General features: G+C 45.6%; 5 non-coding genes across 5 annotated transcripts; all 5 read right to left on the bottom strand.

Annotated features, from left to right (window-relative positions):
• Positions 1 to 7,984: 7,984 nt before the first annotated feature.
• Positions 7,985 to 8,067, bottom strand: TRNAL-CAG (transfer RNA leucine (anticodon CAG)). Its single transcript has one exon. It is a non-coding gene; the product is annotated as a tRNA-Leu (tRNA).
• A 2,345-nt stretch (positions 8,068 to 10,412) lies between these two features.
• Positions 10,413 to 10,495, bottom strand: TRNAL-CAG (transfer RNA leucine (anticodon CAG)). The gene has a single exon. It is a non-coding gene; the product is annotated as a tRNA-Leu (tRNA).
• An 8,108-nt stretch (positions 10,496 to 18,603) lies between these two features.
• TRNAL-CAG (transfer RNA leucine (anticodon CAG)) lies at positions 18,604 to 18,686 on the bottom strand. The gene has a single exon. It is a non-coding gene; the product is annotated as a tRNA-Leu (tRNA).
• A 2,349-nt stretch (positions 18,687 to 21,035) lies between these two features.
• TRNAL-CAG (transfer RNA leucine (anticodon CAG)) lies at positions 21,036 to 21,118 on the bottom strand. The gene has a single exon. It is a non-coding gene; the product is annotated as a tRNA-Leu (tRNA).
• A 1,131-nt stretch (positions 21,119 to 22,249) lies between these two features.
• TRNAL-CAG (transfer RNA leucine (anticodon CAG)) lies at positions 22,250 to 22,332 on the bottom strand. Its single transcript has one exon. It is a non-coding gene; the product is annotated as a tRNA-Leu (tRNA).
• Between the last annotated feature and the right edge of the window lie 1,263 nt (positions 22,333 to 23,595).

Genomic DNA, 23,595 nt, shown 5'->3' with positions numbered 1-23,595 from the left:
TGCATGGATTCGGGGTGGATTGACTGAATGTGGCATTTCTTGTTGTGTACCATTCTTGTATACTGGATTAGTATAGTATCTTTTTTTTGAGCAGCTATGTTTGTTTTGTATTGGTTAAGGAGAAATGTTGTGTTCGTCATGGGCACGCCTATGATGCACACCAAGGGAGGTAGGGAGTGTTAGTCTCCCCCGAGTTTTGGAGTTGGATGGTAGGCGCGGTGACGTGGAACCGGAGAGAATAAAAGGTCAGGGAAGGTGTTCCTCGTGGCCAATGACTCTATATTATTCTCTGTGTATTTATTAAAACTTATCTGCGAAACAGGCACTGTGTGTGCACGATGCAACACACCCCTCCCATGCCCTGAATACAGAAGTTAAAAACCAGCTGTGATTGGGACGCAGGGGACCCTGGTGCCACTGAACCTTCTGCACTGTGAACCTGCTGAACTATTGACAGCTGTGCTTTTGATATGTAGGGTCGAAACCTTTATCTCGGCCCCTCTATCACGATTTGTTGAAGATGCTGTGATTTCCCGCTTTACCGATTTAATGCGATTTAGCCAATTTCAGGCAATTAGTGCAAGCAACGGACAATAGATCTTATCGATAATTTACAGAAACTGTTGACATTGTTTTTGATAAGGGTGCTTGGAAAAAAAAAGTCCAAAAATGTATCCACCTCGCAAAAGACACTTGTCAGAAGTGGGGTTTGAACCCACTTCTCCAAGGGAGACTGTGACCTGAATGCAGCACCTTAGACCACCCGGCCATCCTGACACTCTTGACACCACACTGATGTCTCGATTTCCAGCTTATAAACCAAAATGAGTGCCATGTACTGAGTGAATGTTATTTAATGTCCTCTGTATTTTCAATTCCAGACCTTCCTGCTCAGGGAAACAGTGGGATCTGAAGCTGATGAAGGAGAGAGGATGGATCATCCTGACAGGGGACCCTGTGGTGACTGCTACTAATTCTCAATCATCTACTACATGGGGTGTGGACTTGCAGAATTTTGAGTCAGTGCATATGGCCGGTGGTGACTGCTACTAATTCTCAATCATCTACTACAGGGGGTGTGGACATGCAGAATTTGGAGCCAATTCAAGATTCAGATCAGGAGGTGCCTGGCTCCATACCAATCAACTCAGTGCCTCTGAGACAAGGACTTGAACGGTACAGTTTGAGTCCTCGACCGCCATGCTCAACGCGGCTGCAAGGATTCGGGGTGGATTGACTGAATGCGGCATTTCTTGTTGTGTACTATTCTTGTATACTGGATTAGTATAGTATCGTTATTTTGAGCAGCTATGTTTGTTTTGTATTGGTCAAGGAGAAATGTTGTGTTTGTCATGCGCACGCCTATGATGTACACCAAGGGAGGTAGGGAGTGTTAGTCTCCCCCGAGTTTTGGAGTTGGATGGTAGGCGCGGTGACGTGGAACTGGAGAGAATAAAAGGTCAGGGAAGGTGTTCCTCGTGGCCAATGACTCTATATTATTCTCTGTGTATTTATTAAAACTTATCTGCGAAACAGGCACCATGTGTGCACGATGCAACACAACCCTCCCATGCCCTGAATACAGAAGTTAAAAACCAGCTGTGATTGGGACGGAGGGGACCCTGGTGCCACTGAAACTTCTGCACTGTGAACCTGCTGAACTATTGACAGCTGCGCTCTTGATATGTAGGGTCGAAACCTTTATCTCTGCCCCTCTATCACGATTTGTTGAAGATGCTGTGATTTCCCGCTTTACCGATTTATTGCGATTTAGCCAACTTCAGGAAATTAGTGGAAGCAACGGACAATAGATCTTATCGATAATTTACAGAAACTGTTGACATTGTTTTTGATACGGGTGCTTGGAAAAAAAAAGTCCAAAAATGTATCCACCTCGCAAAAGACACTTGTCAGAAGAGAGATTCGAACCCACGCCTCCAAAGGAGACTATAACCTTAACGCAGCGCATTAGACCACTCGGCCATCCTGACACACTTGACACTGCACTGATGGCTCAATTTCGAGCGTATAAACCAAAATGAGTGCCATGTACTGAGTGAATGTTGTTTAATGTCCTCTATATTTTCAATTCCAGACCTTCCTGCTCAGGGAAACAGTGGGATCTGAAGTTGATGAAGGAGAGAGGATGGATCATCCTGACAGTGAATCCGGTGGTGACTGCTACTAATTCTCAATCATCGACTACATGGGGTGTGGACATGCAGAAGTTTGAGCCAGTGCACATGGCCGGTGGTGACTGCTACTAATTCTCAATCATCTACTACAAGGGGTGTGGACATGCAGAATTTGGAGCCAGTTCAAGATTCAGATCAGGAGGTGCCTGGCTCCATACCAATCAACTCAGTGTCTCTGAGACAAGGACTTGAACGGTACAGTTTGAGTCCTCGACCGCCATGCTCAACGCGGCTGCAAGGATTCGGGGTGGATAGACTGAATGTGGCATTTCTTGTTGTGTACTATTCTTGTATACTGGATTAGTATAGTATCTTTTTTTTGAGCAGCTATGTTTGTTTTGTATTGGATAAGGAGAAATGTTGTGTTCGTCATGGGCACGCCTATGATGCACACCAAGGGAGGTAGGGAGTGTTAGTCTGCCCCGAGTTTTGGAGTTGGATGGTAGGTGCGGTGACGTGGAACCGGAGAGAATAAAAGGTCAGGGAAGGTGTTCCTCGTGGCTAATGACTCTATATTATTCTCTGTGTATTTATTAAAACTTATCTGCGAAACAGGCACCGTGTGTGCACGATGCAACACACCCCTCCCATGCCCTGAATACAGAAGTTAAAAACCAGCTGTGATTGGGACTCAGGGGACCCTGGTGCCACTGAACCTTCTGCACTGTGAACCTGCTGAACTATTGACAGCTGCGCTCTTGATATGTAGGGTCGAAACCTTTATCTCTGCCCCTCTATCACGATTTGTTGAAGATGCTGTGATTTCCCGCTTTACCGATTTACTGCGATTTAGCCAACTTCAGGAAATTAGTGCAAGCAACGGACAATAGATCTTATCGATAATTTACAGAAACTGTTGACATTGTTTTTGATACGGGTGCTTGGAGAAAAAAAAGTCCAAAAATGTATCCACCTCGCAAAAGACACTTGTCAGAAGTGGGATTCGAACCCGCACCTCCAAAGGAGACTGCAACCTGAACGCAGCACCTTAGACCACTCGGCCATCCTGACACTCTTGACACTGCACTGATGGCTCAATTTCCAGCTTATAAACCAAAATGAGTGCCATGTACTGAGTGAATGTTGTTTAATGTCCTCTGTATTTTCAATTCCAGACCTTACTGCTCAGGGAAACAGTGGGACCTGAAGCTGATGAAGGAGAGAGGATGGATCATCCTGACAGTGGATCCGGTGGTGACTGCTACTAATTCTCAATCATCTACTACATGGGGTGTGGACATGCTGAATTTTGAGCTAGTGCACATGGCCGGTGGTGACTGCTACTAATTCTCAATCATCTACTACAGGGGGTGTGGACATGCAGAATTTGGAGCCAGTTCAAGATTCAGATCAAGAGGTGCCTGGCTCCATACAATCAACTCAGTGCCTCTGAGACAAGGACTTGAACGGTACAGTTTGAGTCCTCGACCGCCATGCTCAACGCGGCAGCAAGGATTCGGGGTGGATTGACTGAATGTGGCATTTCTTGTGGTGTACTATTCTACTATACTGGTTTAGTATAGTATCTTTTTTTTGAGCAGCTATGTTTGTTTTGTATTGGTTAAGGAGAAATGTTGTGTTCGTCATGGGCACGCCTATGAAGCACACCAAGGGAGGTAGGGAGTGTTATTCTCCCCCGAGTTTTGGAGTTGGATGGTAGGCGCGGTGACGTGGAACCGGAGAGAATAAAAGGTCAGGGAAGGTGTTCCTCGTGGCCAATGACTCTATATTATTCTCTGTGTATTTATTAAAACTTATCTGCGAAACAGGAACTGTGTGTGCACGATGCAACACACCCCTCCCATGCCCTGAATACAGAAGTTAAAAACCAGCTGTGATTGGGACGCAGGGGACCCTGGTGCCACTGAACCTTCTGCACTGTGAACCTGCTGAACTATTGACAGCTGTGCTTTTGATATGTAGGGTCGAAACTTTATCTCGGCCCCTCTATCACGATTTGTTGAAGATGCTGTGATTTCCTGCTTTACCGATTTACTGTGATTTAGCCAACTTCAGGCAATTAGTGCAAGCAACGGACAATAGATCTTATCGATAATTTACAGAAACTGTTGACATTGTTTTTGATACGGGTGCTTGGAAAAAAAAAGTCCAAAAATGTATCCACCTCGCAAAAGACACTTGTCAGAAGTGGGATTCAAACCCACGCCTCCAAAGGAGACTGCGACCTGAACGTAGCGCCTTAGACCACTCGCCATCCTGACACTCTTGACATTGCACTGATGGCTCAATTTCCAGCTTATAAACCAAAATGAGTGCCATGTACTGAGTGAATGTCGTTTAATGTCCTCTGTATTTTCAATTCCAGACCTTACTGCTCAGGGAAACAGTGGGATCTGAAGCTGATGAAGGAGAGAATATGGATAATCCTGACAGTGGATCCGGTGGTGACTGCTACTAATTCTCAATCATCTACTACATGGGGTGTGGACATGCTGAATTTTGAGCCAGTGCACATGGCCGGTGGTGACTGCTACTAATTCTCAATCATCTACTACAGGGGGTGTGGACATGCAGAATTTGGAGCCAGTTCAAGATTCAGATCAGGAGGTGCCTGGCTCCATACCAATCAACTCAGTGCCTCTGAGACAAGGACTTGAACGGTACAGTTTGAGTCCTCGACCGCCATGCTCAACGCGGCTGCAAGGATTTGGGGTGGATTGACTGAATGTGGCATTTCTTGTTTCGTACTATTCTTGTATACTGGTTTAGTATAGTATCTTTTTTTTGAGCTGCTATGTTTGTTTTGTATTGGTTAAGGAGAAATGTTGTGTTCGTCATGGGCACACCTATGATGCACACCAAGGGAGGTAGGGAGTGTTATTCTCCCCCGAGTTTTGGAGTTGGATGGTAGGCGCGGTGACGTGGAACCGGAGAGAATAAAAGGTCAGGGAAGGTGTTCCTCGTGGCCAATGACTCTATATTATTCTCTGTGTATTTATTAAAACTTATCTGCGAAACAGGCACTGTGTGTGCACGATGCAACACACCCCGCCCATGCCCTGAATACAGAAGTTAAAAACCAGCTGTGATTGGGACGCAGGGGACCCTGGTGCCACTGAACCTTCTGCACTGTGAACCTGCTGAACTATAGACAGCTGTGCTTTTGATATGTAGGGTCGAAACCTTTATCTCGGCCCCTCTATCAGGATTTGTTGAAGATGCTGTGATTTCCTGCTTTACCGATTTACTGCGATTTAGCCAATTTCAGGCAATTAGTGCAAGCAACGGACAATAGATCTTATCGATAATTTACAGAAACTGTTGACATTGTTTTTGATAAGGGTGCTTGGGAAAAAAAAGTCAAAAAATGTATCCACCTCGCAAAAGACACTTGTCAGAAGTGGGGTTTGAACCCACTTCTCCAAGGGAAACTGTGACCTGAATGCAGCACCTTAGACCACCCGGCCATCCTGACACTCTTGACACCAGACTGATGTCTCAATTTCCAGCTTATAAACCAAAATGAGTGCCATGTACTGAGTGAATGTTATTTAATGTCCTCTGTATTTTCAATTCCAGACCTTCCTGCTCAGGGAAACAGTGGGATCTGAAGCTGATGAAGGAGAGAGGATGGATCGTCCTGACAGTGGACCCTGTGGTGAATGCTACTAATTCTCAATCATCTACTACATGGGGTGTGGACTTGCAGAATTTTGAGTCAGTGCATATGGCCGGTGGTGACTGCTACTAATTCTCAATCATCTACTACAGGGGGTGTGGACATGCAGAATTTGGAGCCAGTTCAAGATTCAGATCAGGAGGTGCCTGGCTCCATACCAATCAACTCAGTGCCTCTGAGACAAGAGACTTGAACGGTACAGTTTGAGTCCTCGACCGCCATGCTCAACGCGGCTGCAAGGATTCAGGGTGGATTGACTGAATGTGGTATTTATTGTTGTGTACTATTCTTGTATACTGAATTAGTATAGTATCTTTTTTTTGAGCAGCTATGTTTGTTTTGTATTGGTTAAGTAGAAATGTTGTGTTCGTCATGGGCATGCCCATGATGCACACAAAGGGAGGTAGGGAGTGTTAGTCTCCCCCGAGTTTTGGAGTTGGATGGTAGGTGCGGTGATGTGGAATCGGAGAGAATAATAGGTAGGGGAAGGTGTTCCTCGTGGCCGAAGACTCCATAATATTCTTTGCGTATTTATTAAAACTTCTCTGGAAAACAGGCACTGTGTGTGCACAACGCAACACCCTCACCCCTCCCATCCCCTAAATACAGAAGTTAAAAACCAGCTGTGATTGGGACGCAGGGGACCCTGGTGCCACTGAACCTTCTGCACTGTGAACCTGCTGAACTATTGACAGCTGCGCTCTTGATATGTAGGGTCGAAACCTTTATCTCTGCCCCTCTATCACGATTTGTTGAAGATGCTGTGATTTCCCGCTTTACCGATTTACTGCGATTTAGCCAACTTCAGGAAATTAGTGCAAGCAACGGACAATAGATCTTATCGATAATTTACAGAAACTGTTGACATTGTTTTTGATACGGGTGCTTGGAGAAAAAAAAAGTCCAAAAATGTATCCACCTCGCAAAATACACTTGTCAGAAGTGGGATTCGAACCCTTGCCTCCAAAGGAGACTGCACCCTGAACGCAGCACCTTAGACCACTCGGCCATCCTGACACTCTTGACACTGCTCTGATGGCTCAATTTCCAGCTTATAGACCAAAATGAGTGCCATGTACTGAGTGAATGTTGTTTAATGTCCTCTGTATTTTCAATTCCAGATCTTACTGCTCAGGGAAACAGTGGGATCTGAAGCTGATGAAGGAGAGAGGATGGATCATCCTGACAGTGAATCCGGTGGTGACTGCTACTAATTCTCAATCATCTACTACATGGGGTGTGGACATGCTGAATTTTGAGCTAGTGCACATGGCCGGTGGTGACTGCTACTAATTCTCAATCATCTACTACAGGGGGTGTGGACATGCAGAATTTGGAGCCAGTTCAAGATTCAGATCAGGAGGTGCCTGGCTCCATACCAATCAACTCAGTGCCTCTGAGACAAGGACTTGAACGGTACAGTTTGAGTCCTCGACCGCCATGCTCAACGCGGCTGCAAGGATTCGGGGTGGATTGACTGAATGTGGCATTTCTTGTTGTGTACTATTCTTCTATACTGGATTAGTATAGTATCTTTTTTTTTGAGCAGCTATGTTTGTTTTGTATTGGTTAAGGAGAAATGTTGTGTTCGTCATGGGCACGCCTCTGATGTACACCAAGGGAGGTAGGGAATGTTAGTCTCCCCCGAGTTTTGGAGTTGGATGGTAGGCGCGAAGACGTAGAACCGGAGAGAATAAAAGGTCAGGGAAGGTGTTCCTCGTGGCCAATGACTCTATATTATTCTCTGTGTTTTTATTAAAACTTATCTGCGAAACAGGCACCGTGTGTGCACGATGCAACTCACCCCTCCCATGCCCTGAATACAGAAGTTAAAAACCAGCTGTGATTGGGACGCAGGGGACCCTGGTGCCACTGAACCTTCTGCACTGTGAACCTGCTGAACTATTGACAGCTGCGCTCTTGATATGTAGGGTCGAAACCTTTATCTCTGCCCCTCTATCACGATTTGTTGAAGATGCTGTGATTTCCCGCTTTACCGATTTACTGCGATTTAGCCAACTTCAGGAAATTAGTGCAAGCAACGGACAATAGATCTTATCGATAATTTACAGAAACTGTTGACAATGTTTTTGATACGGGTGCTTGGAAAAAAAAAGTCCAAAAATTTATCCACCTCGCAAAAGACACTTGTCAGAAGTGGGATTCGAACCCACGCCTCCAAAGGAGACTGTGACCTGAACGCAGCACCTTAGACCACTCGGCCATCCTGACACTCTTGACAATGCACTGATGGCTCAATTTCCAGATTATAAACCAAAATGAGTGCCATGTACTGAGTGAATGTTGTTTAATGTCCTCTGTATTTTCAATTCCAGAACTTCCTGCTCAGGGAAACAGTGGGATCTGAAGCTGATGAAGGAGAGAGGATGGATAATCCTGACAGTGGATCCGGTGGTGACTGCTACTAATTCTCAATCATCTACTACATGGGGTGTGGACATGCTGAATTTTGAGCCAGTGCACATGGCCGGTGGTGACTGCAACTAATTCTCAATCATCTACTACAGGGGGTGTGGACATGCAGAATTTGGAGCCAGTTCAAGATTCAGATCAGGAGGTGCCTGGCTCCATACCAATCAACTCAGTACCTCTGAGACAAGGACTTGAACGGTACAGTTTGAGTCCTCGACCGCCATGCTCAACGCGGCTGCAAGGATTCGGGGTGGATTGACTGAATGTGGCATTTCTTGTTGTGTACCATTCTTGTATACTGGATTAGTATAGTATCTTTTTTTTGAGCAGCTATGTTTGTTTTGTATTGGTTAAGGAGAAATGTTGTGTTCGTCATGGGCACGCCTATGATGCACACCAAGGGAGGTAGGGAGTGTTAGTCTCCCCCGAGTTTTGGAGTTGGATGGTAGGCGCGGTGACGTGGAACCGGAGAGAATAAAAGGTCAGGGAAGGTGTTCCTCGTGGCCAATGACTCTATATTATTGTCTGTGTATTTATTAAAACTTATCTGCGAAACAGGCACTGTGTGTGCACGATGCAACACACCCCTCCCATGCCCTGAATACAGAAGTTAAAAACCAGCTGTGATTGGAATGCAGGGGACCCTGGTGCCACTGAACCTTCTGCACTGTGAACCTGCTGAACTATTGACAGCTGTGCTTTTGATATGTAGGGTCGAAACCTTTATCTCGGCCCCTCTATCACGATTTGTTGAAGATGCTGTGATTTCCTGCTTTACCGATTTAATGCGATTTAGCCAACTTCAGGCAATTAGTGCAAGCAACGGACAATAGATCTTATCGATAATTTACAGAAACGGTTGACATTGTTTTTGATAAGGGTGCTTGGAAAAAAAAAGTCCAAAAATGTATCCACCTCGCAAAAGACACTTGTCAGGAGTGGGGTTTGAACCCACGTTTCCAAGGGAGACTGCGACCTGAACCCAGCACCTTAGACCACCTAGCCATCCTGACACTCTTGACACAAGACGGATGGCTCAATTTCCAGCTTATAAACCAAAATGAGTTCCATGTACTGAGTGAATGTTATTTAATGTCCTCTGTATTTTCAATTCCAGACCTTCCTGCTCAGGGAAACAGTGGGATCTGAAGCTGATGAAGGAGAGAGGATGGATCATCCTGACAGTGAATCCGGTGGTGACTGCTACTAATTCTCAATCATCGACTACATGGGGTGTGGACATGCAGAAGTTTGAGCCAGTGCACATGGCCGGTGGTGACTGCTACTAATTCTCAATCATCTATTACAAGGGGTGTGGACATGCAGAATTTGGAGCCAGTTCAAGATTCAGATCAGGAGGTGCCTGGCTCCATACCAATCAACTCAGTGCCTCTGAGCCAAGGACTTGAACGGTACAGTTTGAGTCCTCGACCGCCATGCTCAACGCGGCTGCAAGGATTTGGGGTGGATTGACTGAATGTGGCATTTCTTGTTGTGTACTATTCTTGTATACTGGATTAGTATAGTATCTTTTTTTTGAGCAGCTATGTTTATTTTGTATTGGTTAAGGAGAAATGTTGTGTTCGTCATGGGCACGCCTATGATGCACACCAAGAGAGGTATGGAGTGTTAGTCTCCCCCGAGTTTTGGAGTTGGATGGTAGGCGCGGTGACGTGCAACCGAAGAGAATAAAAGGTAGGGGAAGGTGTTCCTCGTGGCCAAAGACTCCATATTATTCTTTGTGAATTTATTAAAACTTATCTGCGAAACACGCACCGTGTGTGCACAATACAACACACCACTCCCATGCCCTGAATACAGAAGTTAAAAACCAGCTGTGATTGGGACGCAGGGGACCCTGGTGCCACTGAACCTTCTGCACTGTGAACCTGCTGAACTATTGACAGCTGCACTCTTGATATGTAGGGTCGAAACCTTTATCTCTGCCCCTCTATCACGATTTGTTGAAGATGCTGTGATTTCCCGCTTTACCGATTTACTGCGATTTAGCCAACTTCAGGAAATTAGTGCAAGCAACGGACAATAGATCTTATCGATAATTTTCAGAAACTGTTGACATTGTTTTTGATACGGGTGCTTGGGAAAAAAAATTCCAAAAATGTATCCACCTCGCAAAAGACACTTGTCAGAAGTGGGATTCGAACCCACGCCTCCAAAGGAGACTGCGATCTGAACGCAGCGCCTTAGACCACTCGGCCATCCTGACACACTTGACAATGCACTGATGGCTCAATTTCCAACTTATAAACCAAAATGAGTGCCATGTACTGAGTGAATGTTGTTTAATGTCCTCTGTATTTTCAATTCCAGACCTTCCTGCTCAGGGAAACAGTGGGATCTGAAGCTGATGAAGGAGAGAGGATGGATAATCCTGACAGTGGATCCGGTGGTGACTGCTACTAATTCTCAATCATCTACTACATGGGGTGTGGACATGCTGAATTTTGAGCCAGTGCACATGGCCGGTGGTGACTGCTACTAATTCTCAATCATCTAGTACAGGGGGTGTGGACATGCAGAATTTGGAGCCAGTTCAAGATTCAGATCAGGAGGTGCCTGGCTCCATACCAATCAACTCAGTGCCTCTGAGACAAGGACTTGAACTGTACAGTTTGAGTCCTCCACCGCCATGCTCAACGCGGCTGCAAGAATTCGGGGTGGATTGACTGAATGTGGCATTTCTTGTTGTGTACTATTCTTGTATACTGGTTTAGTATAGTATCTTTTTTTTGAGCAGCTATGTTTGTTTTGTATTGGTTAAGGAGAAATGTTGTGTTTGTCATGGGCACGCCTATGATGCACACCAAGGGAGGTAGGGAGTGTTAGTCTCCCCCGAGTTTTGGAGTTGGATGGTAGGCGCGGTGACGTGGAACCGGAGAGAATAAAAGGTCTGGGAAGGTGTTCCTCGTGGCCAATGACTCTATATTATTCTCTGTGTATTTATTAAAACTTATCTGCGAAACAGGCACTGTGTGTGCACGATGCAACACACCCCTCCCATGCCCTGAATACAGAAGTTAAAAACCAGCTGTGATTGGAATGCAGGGGACCCTGGTGCCACTGAACCTTCTGCACTGTGAACCTGCTGAACTATTGACAGCTGTGCTTTTGATATGTAGGTTCGAAACCTTTATCTCGGCCCCTCTATCACGATTTGTTGAAGATGCTGTGATTTCCTGCTTTACTGATTTAATGCGATTTAGCCATCTTCAGGCAATTAGTGCAAGCAACGGACAATAGATCTTATCGATAATTTACAGAAACGGTTGACATTGTTTTTGATAAGGGTGCTTGGAAAAAAAAAGTCCAAAAATGTATCCACCTCGCAAAAGACACTTGTCAGGAGTGGGGTTTGTACCCACGTTTCCAAGGGAGACTGCGACCTGAACGCAGCACCTTAGACCACCTGGCCATCCTGACACTCTTGACACCAGACGGATGGCTCAATTTCCAGCTTATAAACCAAAATGAGTGCCATGTACTGAGTGAATGTTATTTAATGTCCTCTGTATTTTCAATTCCAGACCTTCCTGCTCAGGGAAACAGTGGGATCTGAAGCTGATGAAGGAGAGAGGATGGATCATCCTGACAGTGAATCCGGTGGTGACTGCTACTAATTCTCAATCATCGACTACATGGGGTGTGGACATGCAGAAGTTTGAGCCAGTGCACATGGCCGGTGGTGACTGCTACTAATTCTCAATCATCTACTACAAGGGGTGTGGACATGCAGAATTTGGAGCCAGTTCAAGATTCAGATCAGGAGGTCCCTGGCTCCATACCAATCAACTCAGTGCCTCTGAGACAAGGACTTGAACGGTACAGTTTGAGTCCTTGACCGCCATGCTCAACGCGGCTGCAAGGATTCGGGGTGGATTGACTGAATGTGGCATTTCTTGTTGTGTACTATTCTTGTATACTGGATTAGTATAGTATCTTTTTTTGAGCAGCTATGTTTGTTTTGTATTGGTTAAGGAGAAATGTTGTGTTCGTCATGGGCACGCCTATGATGCACACCAAGAGAGGTAGGGAGTGTTAGTCTCCCCCGAGTTTTGGAGTTGGATGGTAGGCGCGGTGACGTGGAACCTGAGAGAATAAAAGGTCAGGGAAGGTGTTCCTCGTGGCCAATGACTCTATATTATTCTCTGTGTATTTATTAAAACTTATCTGCGAAACAGGCACTGTGTGTGCACGATGCAACACACCCCTCCCATGCCCTGAATACAGAAGTTAAAAACCAGCTGTGATTGGGACGCAGGGGACCCTGGTGCCACTGAACCTTCTGCACTGTGAACCTGCTGAACTATTGACAGCTGTGCTTTTGATATGTAGGGTCGAAACCTTTATCTCGGCCCCTCTATCACGATTTGTTGAAGATGCTGTGATTTCCTGCTTTACCGATTTACTGCGATTTAGCCAACTTCAGGCAATTAGTGCACGCAACGGACAATAGATCTTATCGATAATTTACAGAAACTGTTGACATTGTTTTTGATAAGGGTGCTTGGAAAAAAAAAGTCCAAAAATGTATCCACCTCGCAAAAGACACTTGTCAGAAGTGGGGTTTGAACCCACGTCTCCAAGGGAGACAGTGACCTGAACGCAGCACCTTAGACCACCCGGCCATCCTGACACTCTTGACACCAGACTGATGGCTCAATTTTCACCTTATAAACCAAAATGAGTGCCATGTACTGAGTGAATGTTATTTAATGTCCTCTGTATTTTCAATTCCAGACCTTCCTGCTCAGGGAAACAGTGGGATATGAAGCTGATGAAGGAGAGAGGATGGATCATCCTGACAGTGGACCCTGTGGTGACTGCTACTAATTCTCAATCATCTACTACATGGGGTGTGGACTTGCAGAATTTTGAGCCAGTGCATATGGCCGGTGGTGACTGCTACTAATTCTCAATCATCTACTACAGGGGGTGTGGACATGCAGAATTTGGAGCCAGTTCAAGATTCAGATCAGGAGGTGCCTGGCTCCATACCAATCAACTCAGTGCCTCTGAGACAAGGACTTGAACGGTACAGTTTGAGTCCTCGACCGCCATGCTCAACGCGGCTGCAAGGATTCGGGGTGGATTGACTGAATGTGGTATTTATTGTTGTGTACTATTCTTGTATACTGGATTAGTATAGTATCTTTTTTTTGAGCAGCTATGTTTGTTTTGTATTGGTTAAGAAGAAATGTTGTGTTCGTCATGGGCACGCCTCTGATGCACACCAAGAGAGGTAGGGAGTCTCCCCCGAGTTTTGGAGTTGGATGGTAGGCGCGGTGACGTGGAACCGGAGAGAATAAAAGGTCAGGGAAGGTGTTCCTCGTGGCCAATGACTCTATATTATTTCCTGTGTATTTATCAAAACTTATCTGCGAAACAGGCACCGTGTGTGCACGATGCAACACACCCCTCCCATGCCCTGAATACAGAAGTTAAAAACAAGCTGTGATTGGGACGCAGGGGACCCTGGTGCCACTGAACCTTCTGCACTGTGAATCTGCTGAACTATTGACAGCTGCGCTCTTGATATGTAGGGTCGAAACCTTTATCTCTGCCCCTCTATCACGATTTGTTGAAGATGCTGTGATTTCCCGCTTTACCGATTTACTGCGATTTAGCCAACTTCAGGAAATTAGTGCAAGCAACGGACAATAGATCTTATCGATAATTTACGGAAACTGTTGACATTGTTTTTGATACAGGTGCTTGGAAAAAAAAAGTCCAAAAATGTATCCACCTCGCAAAAGACACTTGTCAGAAGTGGGATTCGAACCCACGCTTCCAAAGCAGACTGCGACCTGAACGCAGCGCCTTAGAGCACTCGGCCATCCTGACACTCTTGACACTAGAATGACAGCTCAATTTCCAGCTTATAAACCAAAATGAGTGCCATGTACTGAGTGAATGTTATTTAATGTTCTCTGTATTTTCAATTCCAGACCTTCCTGCTCAGGGAAACAGTGGGATGTAAAGCTGATGAAGGAGAGAGGATGGATCATCCTGACAGTGGACCCTGTGGTGACTGCTACTAATTCTCAATCATCTACTACATGGAGTGTGGACATGCAGAAATTTGAGCCAGTACATATGGCCGGTGGTGACTGCTACTAATTCTCATGATGCACACCAAGGGAGGTAGGGAGTGTTAGTCTCCCCCGAGTTTTGGAGTTGGATGGTAGGTGCGGTGATGTGGAATCGGAGAGAATAAAAGGTAGGGGAAGGTGTTCCTCGTGGCCAACGACTCCATATTATTCTTTGTGTATTTATTAAAACTTCTCTGCAAAACAGGCACTGTGTGTGCACGACGCAACACCCCCACCCCTCCCATCCCCTGAATACAGAAGTTAAAAACCAGCTGTGATTGGGACGCAGGGGACCCTGGTGCCACTGAACCTTCGGCACTGTGAACCTGCTGAACTATTGACAGCTGTGCTTTTGATATGTAGGGTCGAAACTTTTATCTCGGCCCCTCTATCACGATTTGTTGAAGATGCTGTGATTTCCTGCTTTACCGATTTAATGCGATTTAGCCAACTTCAGGCAATTAGTGCAAGCAACGGACAATAGATCTTATCGATAATTTAGAGAAACTGTTGACATTGTTTTTGATATGGGTGCTTGTAAAAAAAAAGTCCAAAAATGTATCCACCTCGCAAAAGACACTTGTCAGAAGTCGGGTTTGAACCCACGTCTCCATGGGAGACTGCAACCTTAAAGCAGCACCTTAGACCACCTGGCCATCCTGACACTCTTGACACCAGACTGACAGCTCAATTTCCAGCTTATAAACCAAAATGAGTGCCATGTACTGAGTGAATGTTATTTAATGTTCTCTGTATTTTCAAATCCAGACCTTCCTGCTCAGGGAAACAGTGGGATCTAAAGCTGAAGAAGGAGAGAGGATGGATCATCCTGACAGTGGACCCTGTGGTGACTGCTACTAATTCTCAATCATCTACTACATGGGGTGTGGTCATGCAGAATTTTGAGCCAGTGCATATGGCCGGTGGTGACTGCTACTAATTCTCAATCATCTACTACAGGGGGTGTGGACATGCAGAATTTGGAACCAGTTCAAGATTCAGATCAGGAGGTGCCTGGCTCCATACCAATCAACTCAGTGCCTCTGAGAAAGGACTTGAACGGTACAGTTTGAGTCCTCAACCGCCATGCTCAACGCGGCTGCAAGGATTCGGGGTGGATTGACTGAATGTGGTATTTATTGTTGTGTACTATTCTTGTATACTGGATTAGTATAGTATCTTTTTTTTGAGCAGCTATGTTTGTTTTGTATTGGTTAAGGAGAAATGTTGTGTTCGTCATGGGCACGCCCATGATGCACACCAAGGGAGGTAGGGAGTGTTAGTCTCCCCCGAGTTTTGGAGTTGGATGGTAGGTGCGGTGATGTGGAATCGGAGAGAATAAAAGGTCAGGGAAGGTGTTCCTCGTGGCCAAAGACTCCATATTATTCTTTGTGTATTTATTAAAACTTATCTGCAAAACAGGCACTGTATGTGCACGACGCAACACCCCCAGCCCTCCCATCCCCTGAATACAGAAGTTAAAAACCAGCTGTGATTGGGACGCAGGGGACCCTGGTGCCACTGAACCTTCTGCACTGTGAACCTGCTGAACTATTGACAGCTGCGCTTTTGATATGTAGGGTCGAAACCTTTATCTCGGCCCCTCTATCACGATTTGTTGAAGATGCTGTGATTTCCTGCTTTACCGATTTACTGCGATTTAGCCAACTTCAGGCAATTAGTGCAAGCAACGGAAAATAGATCTTATCGATAATTTACAGAAACTGTTGACATTGTTTTTGATACGGTGCTTGGGAAAAAAAAGTCCAAAAATGTATCCACCTCGCAAAATACACTTGTCAGAAGTGGGATTTGAACCCACACCTCCAAGGGAGGCTGCGACCTGAACGCAGCTCCTTTGACCACTCGGCCATCCTGACACTCTTTACACCTTGCTCAAGGATCAATTTCGAGCGTATAAACCAAAATGAGTGCCATGTACTGAGTGAATGTTGTTTAATGTCCTCTGTATTTTCAATTCCAGACCTTCCTGCTCAGGGAAACAGTGGGATCTGAAGCTGATGAAGGAGAGAGGATGGATCATCCTGACAGTGAATCCGGTGGTGACTGCTACTAATTCTCAATCATCGACTACATGGGGTGTGGACATGCAGAAGTTTGAGCCAGTGCACATGGCCGGTGGTGACTGCTACTAATTCTCAATCATCTACTACAAGGGGTGTGGACATGCAGAATTTGGAGCCAGTTCAAGATTCAGATCAGGAGGTGCCTGGCTCCATACCAATCAACTCAGTGCCTCTGAGACAAGGACTTGAACGGTACAGTTTGAGTCCTCGACCGCCATGCTCAACGCGGCTGCAAGGATTCGGGGTATATTGGCTGAATGTGGCATTTCTTGTTGTGTACTAATCTTGTATACTGGATCAGTATAGTATCTTTTTTTTGAGCAGCTAAGTTTGTTTTGTATTGGTTAAGGAGAAATGTGGTGTTCGTCATGGGCACGCCGATGATGCACACCAAGGGAGGTAGGGAGTGTTAGTCTCCCCCGAGTTTTGGAGTTGGATGGTAGGCGTGGTGACGTGGAACCGGAGAGAATAAAAGGTCAGGGAAGGTGTTCCTCGTGGCCAATGACTCTATATTATTCTCTGTGTATTTATTAAAACTTATCTGCGAAACAGGCACCATGTGTGCACGATGCAACACACCCCTCCCATGGCCTGAATACAGAAGTTAAAAACCAGCTGTGATTGGGACGCAGGGGACCCTGGTGCCACTGAACCTTCTGCACTGTGAACCTGCTGAACTATTGACAGCTGCGCTCTTGATATGTAGGGTCGAAACCTTTATCTCTGCCCCTCTATCACGATTTGTTGAAGATGCTGTGATTTCCCGCTTTACCGATTTACTGCGATTTAGCCAACTTCAGGAAATTAGTGCAAGCAACGGACAATAGATCTTATCGATAATTTACAGAAACTGTTGACATTGTTTTTGATACGGGTGCTTGGAAAAAAAAAGTCAAAAAATGTATCCACCTCGCAAAAGACACTTGTTAGGAGTAGGGTTTGAACCCACGTTTCCAAGGGAGACTGCGACCTGAACCCAGAACCTTAGACCACCTGGCCATGCTGACACTCTTGACACCAGACGGATGGCTCAATTTCCAGCTTATAAACCAAAATGAGTGCCATGTACTGAGTGAATTTTATTTAATGTCCTCTGTATTTTCAATTCCAGACCTTCCTGCTCAGGGAAACAGTGGGATCTGAAGCTGATGAAGAAGAGAGGATGGATCATCCTGACAGTGAATCCGGTGGTGACTGCTACTAATTCTCAATCATCGACTACATGGGGTGTGGACATGCAGAAGTTTGAGCCACTGCAAATGGCCGGTGGTGACTGCTACTAGTTCTCAATCATCTACTACAAGGGGTGTGGACATGCAGAATTTGGAGCCAGTTCAAGATTCAGATCAGGAGGTGCCTGGCTCCATACCAATCAACTCAGTGCCTCTGAGACAAGGACTTGAACGGTACAGTTTGAGTCCTCAACCGCCATGCTCAACGCGGCTGCAAGGATTCGGGGTGGATTGACTAAATGTGGCATTTCTTGTTGTGTACTATTCTTGTATACTGGATTAGTATAGTATCTTTTTTTTGAGCAGCTATGTTTGTTTTGTATTGGTTAAGGAGAAATGCTGTGTTCGTCATGGGCACGCCTATGATACACACCAAGGTAGGTAGGGACTGTTAGTCTCCCCCGAGTTTTGGAGTTGGATGGTAGGCGCGGTGACGTGGAACCGAAGAGAATAAAAGGTCAGGGAAGGTGTTCCTCGTGGCCAATGACTCTATATTATTCTCTGTGTATTTATTAAAACTTATCTGCGAAACAGGCACCGTGTGTGCACGATGCAACACACCCCTCCCATGCCCTGAATACAGAGGTTAAAAACCAGCTGTGATTGGGACGCAGGGGACCCTGGTGCCACTGAACCTTCTGCACTGTGAACCTGCTGAACTATTGACAGCTGCGCTCTTGATATGTAGGGTCGAAACCTTTATCTCTGCCCCTCTATCACGATTTGTTGAAGATGCTGTGATTTCCCGCTTTACCGATTTACTGCGATTTAGCCAACTTCAGGAAATTAGTGCAAGCAACGGAAAATAGATCTTATCGATAATTTACAGAAACTGTTGACATTGTTTTTGATACAGGTGCTTGGAAAAAAAAAGTCCAAAAATGTATCCACCTCGCAAAAGACACTTGTCAGAAGTGGGATTTGAACCCACGCCTCCAAAGGAGACTGCGACCTGAACACAGCACCTTAGACCACTCGGCCATCCTGACACTCTTGACACTGCACTGATGGCTCAATTTCCAGCTTATAAACCAAAATGAGTGCCATGTACTGAGTGAATGTTGTTTAATATCCTCTGTATTTTCAATTCCAGACCTTCCTGCTCAGGGAAACAGTGGGATCTGAAGCTGATGAAGGAGAGAGGATGGATCATCCTGACAGTGGATCCGGTGGTGACTGCTACCAATTCTCAATCATCTACTACATGGGGTATGGACATGCTGAATTTTGAGCCAGTGCACATGGCCGGTGGTGACTGCTACTAATTCTCAATCATCTACTACAGGGAGTGTGGACATGCAGAATTTGGAGCCAGTTCAAGATTCAGATCAGGAGGTGCCTGGCTCCATACCAATCAACTCAGTGCCTCTGAGACAAGGACTTGAACGGTAGAGTTTGAGTCCTCGACCGCCATGCTCAACGCGGCTGCAAGGATTCGGGGTGGATTGACTGAATGTGGCATTTCTTGTTGTGTACTATTCTTGTATACTGGATTAGTATAGTATCTTTTTTTTGAGCAGCTATGTTTGTTTTGTATTGGTTAAGGAGAAATGTTGTGTTCGTCATGGGCGCGCCTATGATGCACACCAAGGGAGGTAGGGAGTGTTAGTCTCCCCCGAGTTTTGGAGTTGGATGGTAGGCGCGGTGACGTGGAACCGGAGAGAATAAAAGGTCAGGGAAGGTGTTCCTCGTGGCCAATGACTCTATATTATTCTCTGTGTATTTATTAAAACTTATCTGCGAAACAGGCACCGTGTGTGCACGATGCAACACACCCCTCCCATGCCCTGAATACAGAAGTTAAAAACCAGCTGTGATTGGGACGCAGGGGACCCTGGTGCCACTGAACCTTCTGCACTGTGAACCTGCTGAACTATTGACAGCTGCGCTCTTGATATGTAGGGTCGAAACCTTTATCTCTGCCTCTCTATCACGATTTGTTGAAGATGCTGTGATTTCCCGCTTTACCGATTTACTGCGATTTAGCCAACTTCAGGAAATTAGTGCAAGCAACGGACAATAGATCTTATCGATAATTTACAGAAACTGTTGACACTGTTTTTGATACAGGTGCTTGGAAAAAAAAAGTCCAAAAATGTATCCACCTCGCAAAAGACACTTGTCAGAAGTGGGATTCTAACCCATGCCTCCAAAGGAGACTGTGACCTGAACGCAACACCTTAGACCACTCAGCCATCCTGACACTCTTGACACTGCACTGATGGCTCAATTTCCAGCTTATAAACCAAAATGAGTACCATGTACTGAGTGAATGTTATTTAATGTCCTCTGTATTTTCAATTCCAGACCTTCCTGCTCAGGGAAACAGTGGGATCTGAAGCTGATGAAGGAGAGAGGATGGATCATCCTGACAGTGGACCCTGTGGTGACTGCTACTAATTCTCAATCACCTACTACATGGGGTGTGGACTTGCAGAATTTTGAGCCAGTGCATATGGCCGGTGGTGACTGCTACTAATTCTCAATCATCTACTACAGGGGGTGTGGAGATGCAGAATTTGGAGCCAGTTCAAGATTCAGATCAGGAGGTGCCTGGCTCCATACCAATCAACTCAGTGCCTCTGAGACAAGGACTTGAACGGTACAGTTTGAGTCCTCCACCGCCATGCTCAACGCGGCTGCAAGGATTAGGGGTGGATTGACTGAATGTGGTATTTATTGTTGTGTACTATTCTTGTATACTGGATTAGTATAGTATCTTTTTTTTGAGCAGCTATGTTTGTTTTGTATTGGTTAAGGAGAAATGTTGTGTTCGTCATGGGCACGCAAATGATGCACACCAAGGGAGGTAGGGAGTGTTAGTCTCCCCCGAGTTTTGGAGTTGGATGCTAGGTGCGGTGATGTGGAATCGGAGAGAATAAAAGGTAGGGGAAGGTGTTCCTCGTGGCCAAAGACTCCATATTATTCTTTGTGTATTTATTAAAACTTCTCTGCAAAACAGGCACTGTGTGTGCACGACGCAACACCCCCACCCCTCCCATCCCCTGAATACAGAAGTTAAAAACCAGCTGTGATTGGGACGCAGGGGACCCTGGTGCCACTGAACCTTCGGCACTGTGAACCTGCTGAACTATTGACAGCTGTGCTTTTGATATGTAGGGTCGAAACCTTTATCTCGGCCCCTCTATCACGATTTGTTGGAGATGCTGTGATTTCCTGCTTTACCGATTTACTGCGATTTAGCCAACTTCAGGCAATTAGTGCAAGCAACGGACAATAGATCTTATCGATAATTTACAGAAACTGTTGACATTGTTTTTGATACAGGTGCTTGGAAAAAAAAAGTCCAAAAATGTATCCACCTCGCAAAAGTCACTTGTCAGAAGTGGGATTCGAACCCACGCCTCCAAAGGGGACTGCGACCTGAACGCAGCGCCTTAGACCACTCGGCCATCCTGACACTCTTGACACTGCACTGATGGCTCAATTTCCAGCTTATAAACCAAAATGAGTGACATGTACTGAGTGAATGTTGTTTAATATCCTCTGTATTTTCAATTCCAGACCTTCCTGCTCAGGGAAACAGTGGGATCTGAAGCTGATGAAGGAGAGAGGATGGATCATCCTGCCAGTGGATCCGGTGGTGACTGCTACCAATTCTCAATCATCTACTACATGGGGTGTGGCCATGCTGAGTTTTGAGCCAGTGCACATGGCCGGTGGTGACTGCTACTAATTCTCAATCATCTACTACAGGGGGTGTGGACATGCAGAATTTGGAGCCAGTTCAAGATTCAGATCAGGAGGTGCCTGGCTCCATACCAATCAACTCAGTGCCTCTGAGACAAGGACTTGAACGGTACAGTTTGAGTCCTCGACCGCCATGCTCAACGCGGCTGCAAGGATTCGGGGTGGATTGACTGAATGTGGCATTTCTTGTTGTGTACTATTCTTGTATACTGGTTTAGTATAGTATCTTTTTTTTTAGCAGCTATGTTTGTTTTGTATTGGTTTAGGAGAAATGTTGTGTTCGTCATGGGCACGCCTATGATGCACACCAAGGGAGGTAGGGAGTGTTAGTCTCCACCGAGTTTTGGAGTTGAATGGTAGGCGCAGTGACGTGGAACCGGAGTGAATAAAAGGTAGGGGAAGGTATTCCTCGTGGCCAAAGACTCCATATTATTCTTTGTGTATTTATTAAAACTTATCTGCAAAACAGGCACTGTGTGTGCACGACGCAACACACCCCTCCCATGCCCTGAATACAGAAGTTAAAAACCAGCTGTGATTGGGACGCAGGGGACCCTGGTGCCACTGAACCTTCTGCACTGTGAACCTGCTGAACTATTGACAGCTGCGCTCTTGATATGTAGGGTCGAAACCTTTATCTCTGCTCCTCTATCACGATTTGTTGAAGATGCTGTGATTTCCCGCTTTTCCAATTTACTGCGATTTAGCCAACTTCAGGAAATTAGTGCAAGCAACGGACAATAGATCTTATCGATAATTTACAGAAACTGTTGACATTGTTTTTGATACGGGTGCTTGGAAAAAAAAAGTCCAAAAATGTATCCACCTCGCAAAAGACACTTGTCAGAAGTGGGATTCGAACCCATGCCTCCAAAGGAGACTGCGACCTGAACGCAACGCCTTAGACCACTCGGCCATCCTGACACTCTTGACACTGCACTGATGGCTCAATTTCCAGCTTATAAACCAAAATGAGTGCCATGTACTGAGTGAATGTTGTTTATTGATCTCTGTATTTTCAATTCCAGACCTTACTGCTCAGGGAAACAGTGGGATCTGAAGCTGATGAAGGAGGGAGGATGGATCATCCTGACAGTGGATCCGGTGGTGACTGCTACTAATTCTCAATCATCTACTACATGGGGTTGGACATGCTTAATTTTGAGCCAGTGCACATGGCCGGTGGTGACTGCTACTAATTCTCAATCATCTACTACAGGGAGTGTGGACATGCAGAATTTGGAGCCAGTTCAAGATTCAGATCAGGAGGTGTCTGGCTCCATACCAATGAACTCAGTGCCTCTGAGACAAGGACTTGAACGGTACAGTTTGAGTCCTCGACCGCCATGCTCAACGGGCTGCAAGGATTCGGGGAGGATTAACTGAATGTGGCATTTCTTGTTGTGTACTATTCTTGTATAATGGTTTAGTATAGTATCTTTTTTTTGAGCAGCTATGTTTATTTTGTCTTGGTTAAGGAGAAATGTTGTGTTCTTCATGGGCACCCCTATGATGCACACCAAGGGAGGTAGGGAGTGTTAGTCTCCCCCGAGTTTTGGAGTTGGATGGTAGGCGCGGTGACGTGGAACCGGAGTGAATAAAAGGTAGGGGAAGGTGTTCCTCGTGGCCAAAGACTCCATATTATTCTTTGTGTATTTATTAAAACTTCTCTGCAAAACAGGCACTGTGTGTGCACGACGCAACACCCCCACCCCTCCCATCCCCTGAATACAGAAGTTAAAAAACAGCTGTGATTGGGACGCAGGGGACCCTGGTGCCACTGAACCTTCGGCACTGTGAACCTGCTGAACTATTGACAGCTGTGCTTTTGATATGTAGGGTCGAAACCTTTATCTCGGCCACCCTATCACGATTTGTTGAAGATGCTGTGATTTCCTGCTTTACCGATTTAATGCGATTTAGCCAACTTCAGGCAATTAGTGCAAGCAACGGACAATAGATCTTATCGATAATTTACAGAAACTGTTGACATTGTTTTTGATAAGGGTGCTTGGAAAAAAAAAGTCCAAAAATGTATTCACCTCGCAAAAGACACTTGTCAGAAGTGGGGTTTTAACCCACATCATCATGGGAGACTGTGACCTGAACGCAGCACCTTAGACCACCTGGACATCCTGACATTCTTGACACCAGACTGATGGCTCAATTTCCAGCTTATAAACCAAA

This window comes from Pleurodeles waltl, unplaced genomic scaffold (assembly GCF_031143425.1).
Source record: "Pleurodeles waltl isolate 20211129_DDA unplaced genomic scaffold, aPleWal1.hap1.20221129 scaffold_39, whole genome shotgun sequence".
NCBI lineage: Eukaryota > Metazoa > Chordata > Amphibia > Caudata > Salamandridae > Pleurodeles > Pleurodeles waltl.
Note: the sequence above shows the minus strand (reverse complement) of the source record. Positions and strands in the feature narration are given on the sequence as shown.